We start from the raw sequence: 12,983 nt of genomic DNA, 5'->3' as shown, positions 1-12,983 counted from the left end.
CATCTGGTAGTAAACACATTGCAGCCACTGTGAGTGTGGGATGGAGGGGGCAGCGCTGGCCGAGCCGCTACCTGGTGCGTAGTGACATACACCGCACTGACGTGGTTTTGTTCCTGCTGTCAGGAAAATTAATCCACCAACACCAGAGGTTTATGTCCAAAGAGGAGACAGAGGAGTCCCGTTATTTTATTCGAATAAAAGGAGAGGCCATGGGCATTCCCCTGGGATCTCTCAAATTTTTGGAGGGCACAGCCTCCTTTTTATCCGAATTTCCCGGCCGCATTTCCCTCTCTCTTTCCCCATTGGCTGAGGTACGCGAGAGGTACAGACTTCCTGGAACGCCTAATACCTAAGGTTCCCTTCTAAAGTATAACCCCCCCCTTATTTTTAGTTCTTATTGAATTTTATGGTTTTCCCATTGTTTCCTTCATCTCTCAATATCCAATTTCATTTATCAGCAGACCTACAGTTTGTTTGTAGAGACAAATCCCTTTCCATTCATCAGTCAGTGGAACCCTTCTCATTGTTTCCTTTATCTCTCAGTCCTAATTTCATCAACCAGCAGGCCCAGAGCTTGTTTGTAAAGACAAGGCTCTCATTCCTTTCACTGCGATCAAAGCAGCCGTGCTTCCAGCCTGTTCCGTGGGCTGCTCATCCCTGCACACACCCCTGCGGCGAGGGGAAGCGGCTTCCTGGCGTTTTACCCTTCGGGTCCGGAAGACACCTCTGGAGGCCTTCTAGAAAGTGGTCATGGCAACCATTGCCCCTGAAGGATGAGGGACTGCACTCCCCAAGGAGGGCCCCTCCAAATGCAACGTTTTTGATAACATGTAATCCCTTCTTGCCCACGGTCAACCATTCTCTGACGTAAAGTGATCCACCAAATGTCATAGGAAGCTTCTGCCCAAAAGCAATTTCAAACTTTGTTTTTGTCTTGTGAAATAGTCTGGTATGCTGTGACTCACCACTGCTGCGTGTATTGTTGCATCTTGAGAGTGATGGTAGAAACTCCGTCTGTGCTCTCTGTTTTCTGGTGTCCAAACAATCTCATTTTTCAGCCCTACAGTAAACATTTAAAATCGTACAAGTTAAATTAGCATCTGGTGGTTTTATTTCTTACTTAAACCAGGGTGAAGAATTGAGTTAGATGGTTTTATTTTGGTTTAATGTTCAGTTGAGGAAAGGGTAATAGATACTACTAATAAGAACAATTTAACAGATTTGGCTGAGCGCACAGTAATAGACAAGATCTTAGTGGTTCTCTGCATCCCTAGTCCCTCTTGTAACAGTTTCTGAGTGCTGATACATCATCTCTCTACCCTTGCAGTTCTTCTTGAGGGAGAAGCAGAGATTACTAAGATTGGATGTGCAAGGGAGACTCCAGGTGTTTCCAAGGGTGCTTAGAGGAGCACAGCACAGGGTAGCGCTCAACCTTGAGCAACCTCCCAGCTACTGGGCCATCACCACAGCCGTTCCTCTTGCCTCCTGCATCCGGGCGGGCTTCTGTAAATTGTATCAATCTGAAATACTGTCTTTTTCTTACTGATCTACATTTTGAATGTGACACAATCTTCTTTCCAGCTGTTAAAACCAAGAACTATCATCACTCGCTACTGCTGAGCTCTTGCAGTCATTCCACAAAGCACAGCTGGAGCAGAGACATAACTGTCCCCCCTCCCCAGAGACCCCTTGTCTGACAGCTTTCCCTGTTCCCTCTTCAAGCAAATATGCCTGTTATGAACTGGTTTAAACACAGAAGAGTAAAGAAAACTAAGTCTCTGTGAATAAAACAGATCAAACCCAGAAAGGTTCAACATAAACCCAAAAAGCATGATTAAAACCAAACGAGATTAGGCGTTGGTGTCAAAAAACTTGATATATTTTATTTAATAGTAAAAGAGGCAAAGAAAAAGAAAAGAAAGAAAAAAAGAGGCATGCATGGGTGGGGGGACAGGGAGAGAGTGACAGGGATTAAGTAGAAACATATCACCCTTCTGAGGGTCCCAATGACTTCTTGTTGCTCCCCTCCATCTGGTCTTCTTGGTGGTGAGGGTCCCTGCACTGAAAAGTATAGAATCCAATGGATTAATATACGTTTGGGCCAGGTAAGAGCACCCACATGCCTCCCTGGGGAGAGCAAGTTTGGCACTGTGGGTCTATTGCATCATGTTGCAGTGCTCTGATGCAGGGTCTGGGGACCCTTTGGGGGGGGAGGGAGGGCCTTTGATGGGCCATGATACCCCCTCTGCTCTCCTTCACATGAATGCGGCTTTTCCCAGGGTGAAGGAGTCCCTGCAGCTGGACTGGTCTGCACAGTGGATGATGGGTGTTCACTGCCTCAGACCAGAGGCTTTTTCACTACACATCCAAAACCTCTCCTCCACCCCTCCTTTGGTGTGAGGGTCTGTTCGAGCCTGGCAGCTAATAGCCCCGGGGCTGTGGTCTCCACCCCGAAGGTGATGAGCTTGATCCCGCTGTGAATGTATCTTCTCCCCCAGCCCAGACTTGAGTTACTTTATCTTATCTCCATCAACAAGTAGTCCAGGGCCCCATTCAGGGTTTTGGTGGTTTTCTCTGCAGCTTTTGTACAGTTTTGCTATTATAGGCAAGGATGATGGGTGTTCACTGCCTCAGACCAGAGGCTTTTTCACTACACATCCAAAACCTCTCCTCCACCCCTCCTTTGGTGTGAGGGTCTGTTCGAGCCTGGCAGCTAATAGCCCCGGGGCTGTGGTCTCCACCCCGAAGGTGATGAGCTTGATCCCGCTGTGAATGTATCTTCTCCCCCAGCCCAGACTTGAGTTACTTTATCTTATCTCCATCAACAAGTAGTCCAGGGCCCCATTCAGGGTTTTGGTGGTTTTCTCTGCAGCTTTTGTACAGTTTTGCTATTATAGGCAAAAGTCCTTAATGAAGATGTTTAAGCCATAAATTATAATATTTCAGTCTCCAACAACGCCTTTCCTTGAAAGTTCTTTTGCACCTCTCTAAAGATGTGAAAAGCAGCAGCTACAGATGGCAGAGTGTGACAGGGACCAAAGCTGTGTCTAAGGCCTACCATATTTGGTCTGCTGTTGTGCACGTCAACAAGATAATGTGGAAGAAGACCTTGTTGTTAGTTGGTAGGACTTTAACCTTCTGAAATGAAGTTATGTATCGGTCACCTGGTAGGATTCAACCTTTGAAAGGAAAATAATAACGATAAAACCGTTGTTAGCATGGAGGTGTTATCATGGGCCATTATGACCTCATCTCACGCACTGGCCCCACATGAGATGATTTTGAAACTGGCCACTCTTGAGGAGGAGATGTAAGGTGTGGTCTTGGGGTGGAGGGGAGAGGAAGACAACATGCACGCCATTTTCATCCAGGAGACGCCCTGAAGGTGTGCTACCTCCCTACCCCTCCCTCTCCATCTCCTTCTCCTGCTCAGCAGCTTCTCCAGAATCCAGGGGTCAGTATGTATTAATTGCTAATGAAACTAATAAAATTAATTTTCTTTGCAGTCCTGAGTGCGTCTTGAGTTTGTTGTGCATGGGCATCCTCCTGAACCCGTAAACAGCATTGAGGATGGGATGCCCAGAGCGCAAAAGCTGACACTGTCTTGAGTGTGTATGTGTGGCAAACTAACACTGGTGTGTGTGCACATTAACACGGGTGGGGCTTGAGCAGTGAGGCACATAGTTGCACCAGGGGACTGGGAGAGCAGCTTCTCCAAAAGATGCTGTTTGTGCGTAAAAAACAGGGCTTGGGCAGTAAGATGTGTAGCTGCACCAAACGATGGTGTTTTTGTGTGGCTGCTAAAAATTGCAATGCTGTTTAGTTTATGTGAGAGAGCCTGGTCAGTGAAGCGCATAGCTGAACCAGGAGAGGCTGTTCTGTGGTCAGTGGGTTGTGTGGTTGCACCAGGGGACTGAGCATACCACTGTTCTCTGTGTGTAGAGCGTAGTCAGCGAAGCGTGGGGCTGCGCCAGGAGAGTGAAGCACGTCACTGCACTGAGAGACGCTGTACTATGTGTGTGTGTGGTATATGGGAAGTCAAGATTTAGTCCAGGTACCCAGTCATGTGAGAACTTAGTAGTGTTTATCTGTGTCTGAGGTGTAATTGGCGTCATACAGTTGTTGTGGCTCAGTGTAGACTTTGTAGACATAACTGAAATACTTTAAAAGTTGAGTTAAAAAATCCCTTAGTCCTCTGTGTTTGTGGTGAAGCCAGACAATACCAATAGAACAGAGTTATTGTCCTTACTATTTTTGTTGTCATTATCACGATCTTGTGCGAGTGCAGTGATAATAATGTTTCAGAAAAATAAGCCTCAGGCCGTGGCTCCCTCACTGGAGTGACCTGGGTAGACCCAGGAGCCGTGGAATACATTATGACAGAACTTGTACAAATATCGGACCATGGGAGGCTAAGAACCCCTTGGAGGTGTTAAAATACTGGGGAGAGTTTGTGCAAACTTCTTGGACATGGTTTAAAGAGCAACTGATTCCTGCTAGCCAAATGACAGGTTGCCTGTTATTTGCATACAAAGTTGCAATGAAAAAAAATAAAGAACTAGAGCAACAGTTAATTGAACAGGCCAAGGATGCAGAGCAGCTTAGAGCAGATATGATCTTATGAAGGCAAGTGTTTGTAACTGCTGTTGAGCAGGGTAAACGATTGAGGAAAAAATGTGCAGTTTTAGCAGAACTGTTTGCGGTTTGGGTTACTAAGAAATGAGGAAAAAGAAAGATAGAAAGGCAGCTGGCCCACAAGTCCATGCAATCATTGCAAACCCAGGATCCGGAAACCTGGGATGGAAATATTTGGAATTTTGATTCCTCTGCTGAGGAAAAGTCTGACGCAAAAAAGAAAGGTGTTCATGCTGCTCCTGTGTTTAAAAAAACCTAGTAACTGGAAAAAATAAACAGACTGTTCAAACAGATGAACTTACTAATTATAGCTCTAAAAAAGTTGAAAATTTACTGGAAAAATATAAACAGAGGCCATGGGAAAATCCCAAAAACTGGCTGGTATGTCTTGTAGAAGAAGGAAGTGATACCGTGTTACTAAATAGTAGAAATGCTAAAAAGTTCATGGGACTTACCTCTGACAAATACGTGCAATCTGCATTACGCCATATTGAGGACAACAGTGTCACTCTGGTTAGAGTTGTTGAAGAAAAATTTTCAGATCAGTATACCAATGATGCTGCTTGGCTGGTCATGGCCAAAGAATGGACAACTTTAAGACAAGCATGCAATCTGCTCAAAGCAGAAGACATGAAAGTAAACATCATGATGGGGTCTCCTGAGCTTTATATGGCTCAGCCTCTAACTCCTGGAATGCAGAACACTCTCCTAGAGGGATGCCCAAAAGGGTGGAAAGCCTATCTTATACCTGTACTCCTAGCTGAACAAGGGAACCCAATTGAACAAGTTATTGAAAAATTAAATCAATTAAGTGAGTTACCAGAACTAAACTCAGAGGATTCGGTCCAGGCTTAGAGGAGAACTGAAAGTGGCAAAGGGGAGCCAAGTGAACAGACCCAATTATTCCATTTACTCCTTAACAGAGGGGTAGATAAGAAGGAAATAGAGAGACTACCTATACAAAACTTGCACCACGTGATAAAGGAATCCCAGAGTAGGAGTGTGCAGAAGGTGGAATACCCAGGGTTGGGAACACCAAAAGTCCCAGCGCTTACTCTGTCTACACTCTTTTATCCGTGGGAAGACGCTAAAGAAGCTGTAGCTGCAGCAGAAGGACAAATAACAACTGAATAGGGAATAGACCAAGCCCCTGTATTGGACTGCAGTGTGTTGCGATGAGACCCCTGTCCCTTTACCAGATATATCATTTGGTGGTCAAATGTAAACAAACAGGGAGTCCGTGCACTTGTGGATACAGGGGCAGAGGTCACTATCATACATGGTAACCCAGACAAGATATGGGGGACGACTGCTCACATGTGGGGGTTAGGTGACCAACCTGTAGTGAGAAAAATGACCAAATTAAAATTACAAATTGGGGACTGGGACCCTCATACCTATTCTGTTATGATTACTTCAATCGGTGAATATATCCTAGGCATGGATGTGTTATGGGGTGCCACATTAGAAATTAATGGTACATGTTGGGCTTTTGCTACTATGTGGTGGCTACATGCCAGAGGCATCACTGGGAGACTTACACAACATGAAACAGACATTCCAGTAGCTACAGAAATTATAAGGATCAAGCAATATAAGATCCCAGGAGAAGATGCAGAAATCAAAGCAACCATCAATGATTTACTACAGGCAGGAGTTGTTCATTGTACACACTCTCCTTTTAATAGTCCTTTCTGGCCTGTAAAAAAGTCAAATGATAACTGGCAAAAGACTGTGGACTCTAGAGCATTGAACAAGAAAACACCCCCCATAAGAGCTGCTGCACCCGAGGTCACTACACTGGTACACCAAATTTAGGCACATCCAGGAGCATAATATATGGTGACTGGTGTAGCTAATGCGTTTTTCACGATTCCTATTCCCCATTGCTGCTCAAGATCAGTTTGCATTTACCTGGGGAGGAAACCAATACACCTTCACATGTCTGCCTCAAGGATAAAAACGCAGACCTTTTGTCACCAAGCAATATACCACACTTCGACACAACTGCACATACTGCACCTGCTGAGGTACAGATTTTACAATACATAAATTGTATTCTCATAAAAGGACTGCATATGAAACAAATGCAACAAGAACTGAATGCCATTATTGAATTACTGCAGCAGTGTGGGTGGGCACTGCTAGGGTGCCTCAGGTGAGAAACCCTGGGATCCCCGAGTCCCTTCCCCCTCCAAGGGAGCCTCTCCCTGCCCTGTGCAGGGGTCTGGCTGCCACTGCTCAGCCCTGCTGTTTCTCTCCCACTTCGCTGGCATTTTTGCTACACTGTAGCCATGCACCCCCGCCTGCTGGGGCACCCCCGGGCTCCTGCCCCAGCTGCAGAGTTTCTGCCACCTCTTGCTTGCTACCCTGGGCGAGGCTGCCCTGCCCTTCCAGGCCCCGCTCCGACTCTCAGCTCACACCACAGCGCCCCCTGCAGCTGCGGGGGAATCATCGCACCCACTCTGCCCATCAAGAGCCAACTGTGCCCCTGCCGGCTGTGAGCGTAACTGCACCGAAGGGGAAAGTGCTTAAAGAGCAGGGAAGAGACTATTGGGTTTTCTGTTTTTTTGTTTGTTGTTGTTGCCATTGTTGTTGTTTGCTTGCCTTGTTATACATACACATACTGGTAAAGAACTGTTATTCCTTTTCCCATATCTTCACCTGAAAGCTCCTAAATTTTCACGTTGTAATAATTCAGAGGGAAGGGTGTCATATTTTCCATTCCAAGGGAGGCTCCTGCCTTCCTTGGCAGACACCTGTCTTTCAAACTGAGACAGCTGCCCATGGCAGGGAGAGGGGGGGAAACAGGCCAACGCCTCACCTCACCTTTTGTCTTTGAGAGCTGGAAGAACTCAGCCTTAATGCCAGGGAATCACCCCTCCTTGTTGGTAGTCAAGATGACTAGCATGACATTCTGGGAGGACAGGAAGGTCAGGTTCTAAGATGGGCCATAATTCCCACAAAGCCTAGGAAGCAAGGGACAGAATCCATGAGGCACTGCTGCACAGCTCAGCTCTGAGCAGGGACAGGAGCAGGACATCTCAGGATCACCCTGGACTCAGTGTTGTACAGGAACACCCACCTAACCAAGGTGTGGGGATCTGGGCTGAGAGTTGTACACCTTGATGTAGTCACTGTCATCTCTGCATGGCTCCAGCTCCAGGGTCTTGAAGGTGAGGCTGATGCTGGAGCTGGCATTTTCCCTCAATGCCCAGTTGCAGAGGGCATTGTTGGGGTATGGGCTGTTGGGGAAGCCCAGCATGGTGAAACTGGTGACCTCCTCTTCCTTGGTGTGGAGGGAGAACATGCAGCTGTCTGCCTGGAGAGTAGGGAACAGTTAACAAGGCAAACAAGGCTTGCCCTGCCTTTCCCTGGGATGCAGAGAATAAATCCTGCAGGCTATCCCAGGGCAGATGGCTCTTCCTGGATAACAGCAAGTGCCACAGTCTGTCCAACCACAAAACAGCTCCAAGGAGCACACTGGGGTCTTCCTTGCACACAGAGCACCTCTCTCCAGATCCTTCCCCATCCTGCAAGAGAAACACCACCCTAAAGAGGCCACTGAAATGGAAGAAGAACTGCACTTACGGTCCCAGGCAGAGTGAGCTATGCTGGGGTTCACAGCTGCAGGAGAAAAAAGAGCTGGCATCACCCTTTGGGCTATGCAAAATCCCTGGGCACAAAGCCGAGGTTGTTTCTTGGACCCTCATTGATCGGGCCTTGCTTGAGGAGTCTCTCCTTGAAAATTGACAGGGGACGCTGCTTCTGCCTGGCCTCTGGAAACTGAGGGATCAAACTCTGTTGGGGCCCTCCCCCCTGCCGTGGGGTCCTGGGAGAGGGGCCCTGGGGGGAGGCACGGGGTTTCCCCGCCCCTGGTCAGCCTTGTTCCCCATTGGTTGTTTTGTGTTCCCCTGCACGGGCAAGGACCCTCGGGTCCCGTGATTGCCTCAGTTCCTCGGCAGATCCTCAGCCATGGAGAAATAAACATCTCTCTGAAACATCTGTCAAGAATCTGTCCATATATATTTCTTTTCCATGGGCCTCGTTGTTTGATACGCATGTTGCAGTGTATCCACACTGTAACAAAACTCTTCTCTGAAGAGGGAGAACTCATCCCTGTCCCTCTTCCCTGGGCTCAGAGGAGAACAAAGAGCATTCCAGCAGAGGGGAGCAGGTCCGTGCAGCCTCCTTCAGGCTGTACATCCCATTAAGCTGTGCTGTGACATCCTTACCACCACCCTCAGGGCTGGCTTTCCCAAGAGAGGGCTGCTACCAGCATCTTCTCCCTCCAGAGAAATATCCCACCCAGTCCCACACAGAGGCCCAGGGACAACAGAGCCAATACTCATGGATAGCGATGACTGACTCCACCTTCAGCATGGGGTTTCTCAGGCAGGGGTTCCACCTCTGCACCAGGCTCTGCTTGTCAGCCATTGCCCTGTCCAGGCTCTCCTCCTGGTACTTGGGCGCAAGGAATTCTGACCAGTGGTAGTCACTGACACTGCCTTCACTGTGGGAAGGGCAATTGTGGCGTGAGGGCAAGGACAAACATGGGAGGATTCAAGTACCACTAGAAGATGGTGCCAGAGTACTTGATGAGCTATTTTTGGAGCCTAGCCACAGGGAAGGGAGAGTTTCAGTGACAAGTTAAGCAAACAGTGCCCAGCAAAGGCCCCTGCCAGCCCCAGGAGTCCCTCTCAATGCTGCCAGTTACCAAACACTGCAGTTCACTACACCACACATTGATTTTCTGAAGACATCTGATAGAAAACAAAATGTATTTTCAGGCCACTTTTTACTGCTCACCCTTTCCTGTGTCATTTAGGGTGACTACAGGGGTTCTTCCATCCCAGCATCTTGGGAATGAGAATAAATGGCTGTGTGATATCCTGGCACCCAAGATGGGGCTCAGGCAGTGCCTAACACTCACCTGAAGGCAGTGATCATTGTCTCTTTGTGGTAAGGACCAATATCAGTGTGATTCCTGTAGGTCTCCTCCACCTGAAAGGGTTAAAAAGGGGTGTTCATCATGTCCAGAAGTGAGGAAAAGGGAAAGGCTAAAGACAGAGGCCTTTTAAGGAAAACCAGGGCACATACCTGGCATCCCTGGGTGCTGGAATCTGCAGAGCCAAAGAAAGGAAGAAGGAGAGTTGAGAGCCCCAGCACAGCCCAGGGCTGCCCATCACAGCCTGCTCTGACTCAGCTTCCCTGGGAGAAGTGAATCCCCAAGTCTGAGGGAAGAGGCAAGACCAGCCACAGCTTCAGCCTCCTTCAGACACCCTTCTGCCTCAGTTCCCGGCCCTGACTCATCCAACGATCCTGGGACATGCCCTGGCAGCTCCTATGGCACAGGGAGATGCTGTGGCACTGGGCTGGAGCTGGGATGTCAAGATCCAGCTCCAAGGAAGGTCCCTGCTCCCAGCCAGTGTGTCACAGTGAGCAGGGAAAGCTCCAAGGAATCTTACATGACATATCCTCATGGCCATGGAACAAGAGAAAAATTCCTTGCTTGCAGAAGGAGGTAGGCAAGAAACCTCTTACCATGCTCTTCACCTTCTTGGCCAGCACACTGAACTCTGGAGAGCTGGAGTTCTCATAGGCATCCAGGAATTCCCAGTTCAGAACCCGCAAGAGGCCACTGAAAACCTTCCGGACAGGTGTGTACCTGTCTGGAAGGGAACAGTTCAGGGTCAGGAAGTGTAACACTAGGGAGCAGCGAGGAGTCCCCAGGCAGGTGCAAAAGAGGAACTTTATTTACAAAAACCTGGCCTTTTTATGCTGTTAGTTGGTTGTTAGTTTACACAGTTTTAAGGCACAGCAAACCAAATTTAACCAACCACCATACACCATGGTGCGGGCACAAGACATTCATGCAGCATGCCTCACTACCTCTATTCTAGCTGAGTCATTCTCCCACAGTCCTCTTCTACTTACACTAAGTAACAGGCCAGAGCCATGATTTTACCAGGCCTTCCCTTTACAAAACTTTACCTATCGGTGACACTTCCCCCTTCTTTGTTTTTTAAGTGTTGCACAGCTAAAACTGTCTGTGACAGTATGGCCATTATCTTATTAAGACTGTTATTGATTATTTGTTGCACACAAGATAAAATACATGGGATACATACCATAATCATTAAGAACACACCAAGGATAACTATGCCATACATTGCTAAGCGTTTTAACCATGCCCCAAAGCCAAAGTCAAGGTAGTCGAGCCATGAAGACACCCCCCACCAATCACCCTCATTATGTTGCTGTAACTGTTTAATGAGCTGCTTCAGATTACTGATACTGTTATGGATAGACTCTGAATGATCACTTAAGTTCATGCAGCACATGCTCAAAACCTTCGGATCCATGGCCTTGAACTAACAGCAAGAAGTCAATGACCGCCCTGTTTTGCAGTGTTGCATGTCACACCGATTTAATGTCCATTAGCATAGCTGAAAGAGTGGCACTAGTGGCGTTAGCTTCCTTTGCGAGCCAGCAGCCAAGCTTGCTTAAAGAAGCCAAAGCGTGAGCAGTACCAATTGCTGGTACTAAACTGGCAGAGATGCGCTCTGCCGTGTTCCAGAGAGTTACCATCAGATCGCACTTCTCGTTAAGAACCTGCGTGCTGCGCCTAACGTGATGCTGTGCTGCTGCAATTAGAGCAGTCTGATTTGGATGAAACAAGGTTAGTTGGCCAATGGTGCAAGGTTCACCAACAGCTTTGCCTGATATACCTTTTCAGATGCTCTCCCCACATATTAAGAACAAGTCCGGGGGGACAGCAACAGCACTGATGCTGGATGTCAGTTGACTTTCCACGGTCCGATTACACCACAAGGAAGCATTGCTGAAAATACCTCTAGGAGAGACATCAAAGTTAACACTGTTCATATAAACACCGAACGTACCATCAGTGTAAAAGCACAGCAAAGCACGCAAAGTCCCTAGCATGTCTAGTTCTTGTGGCTGTGAGGGCAAAGCTGGAAAGTCATGCATCCTTCTCAGATCTTTATACCATGTCTCATCCTGTCCTGCGGTCTTCCACCAGGGGGTCCTGGCACCACCACAGAGGCTGCAATATACCTGGGGCCGTGCAGTTTTGCTGCATGCTTTCATTGTACAGCTTACCAAAGCATTTCTTGTCAATGGGTACCCCTACCAAGCACGTGCGAAAAGGATCACTAGCAGTTGTCATAGAGGTGCACATAGTATCAGTGTGCATAGAATTTGCAAGGGTGATACATACATTTGCGCTGTCCAGTGTAGGGAGTGAGACACTTGCAGTGCCTTCACTGATCAGAATGATGCAACAAAGGGTTGCACACACCATGTAGGAACCTATTTCACGTGGTGACCTGTGGAGACACAAGCATAACCCCTTCCCCATGTTAACAAGTCTAAAGGTCCTGCCCACTGCCCTGTTACTGAGTCCTTTACCATCACCTGAGGCCTGGGTGAGCCTTTGTATCAAAAGAATATTGCCTTTCGCATGTTGTTTGGCCAGCTTCATCTCGATTCAGGAAATTGAGAACATACAGGGTTTTTGCTAACCTATCGTGGGCACTCCAACTCCCCCTTCTTTTGTTTCTGAAGCATAGTTTTCAGTGTTCTGTGGGCACGTTCAACAATTGCCTGGCCAGTGGGAGAGTGAGGGATACCTGTGCTGTGGGAGATATCCCATTGCTGTAAGAACTGGTGAGTCTGCTCAGAAGCATAAGCAGGGCCATTGTCAGTCTTTATAGTGTCTGGGAGGCCCAAAGTAGCAAAGCATGGGTAGTGGTTTGGTCCAAAATACTCACTACTGTTTACCTTCTGTGAGATAAGAATTAGGAGAAAAGCAAGGCAGGCACAAAACATGAAAGAATGTAAAGAAGTTTATGAATACACCTAAAAGAAGGGAAAAAAAATAAAATCATACCACACCTTCAGAACACTTCTCCTCCCCCCACCTTTCTCCCTTCTCCCACTGACAATGTAAAAAGACAACCCTTGAGATGTTCAGTCTGTTTACCACTTCCATAATAACCTTGTTCAGTTCATTTAGGAACTGCTCATTTGCTCATGCTATGGAGACATTATCACAATGAGATAGCCGCCCGGGTTGGTTCTCTGCTCGCTTCAGTATCACGAGACAGCCGCCTGGGCTGGTTCTCCACTCGCACCATGTGAGAGTCCCCTCCCACGACTTGCAGCTTTTCCCACAACTGCTTTCGAGGGTCCAATCTTGAGCTAATGGGGTACAATTTTAAGGTTGAGCTGTTCAGAAACAAAAGTTCTCTTCACCCATCTCTGGGAGCATTTTATCTCTAAGAACAGAGGCCCTCCTCCTTCCCTGGGAGCAAAGGGTCTTC

At 47.6% G+C, this 12,983-nt stretch overlaps 1 pseudogene; it reads right to left on the bottom strand.

Annotated features, from left to right (window-relative positions):
- Positions 1 to 7,720: 7,720 nt before the first annotated feature.
- LOC103625106 overlaps positions 7,721 to 12,983 on the bottom strand; it is a 13,191-nt pseudogene continuing 7,928 nt past the window's right edge.

The sequence above is a fragment of the Corvus brachyrhynchos genome, unplaced genomic scaffold (genome assembly GCF_000691975.1).
Source record: "Corvus brachyrhynchos isolate BGI_N302 unplaced genomic scaffold, ASM69197v1 scaffold450, whole genome shotgun sequence".
Classification (NCBI taxonomy): Eukaryota; Metazoa; Chordata; class Aves; order Passeriformes; family Corvidae; genus Corvus; species Corvus brachyrhynchos.
The sequence above is the reverse complement of the archived record's forward strand: the minus strand, read 5'-3'. Positions and strand labels throughout refer to the sequence as shown.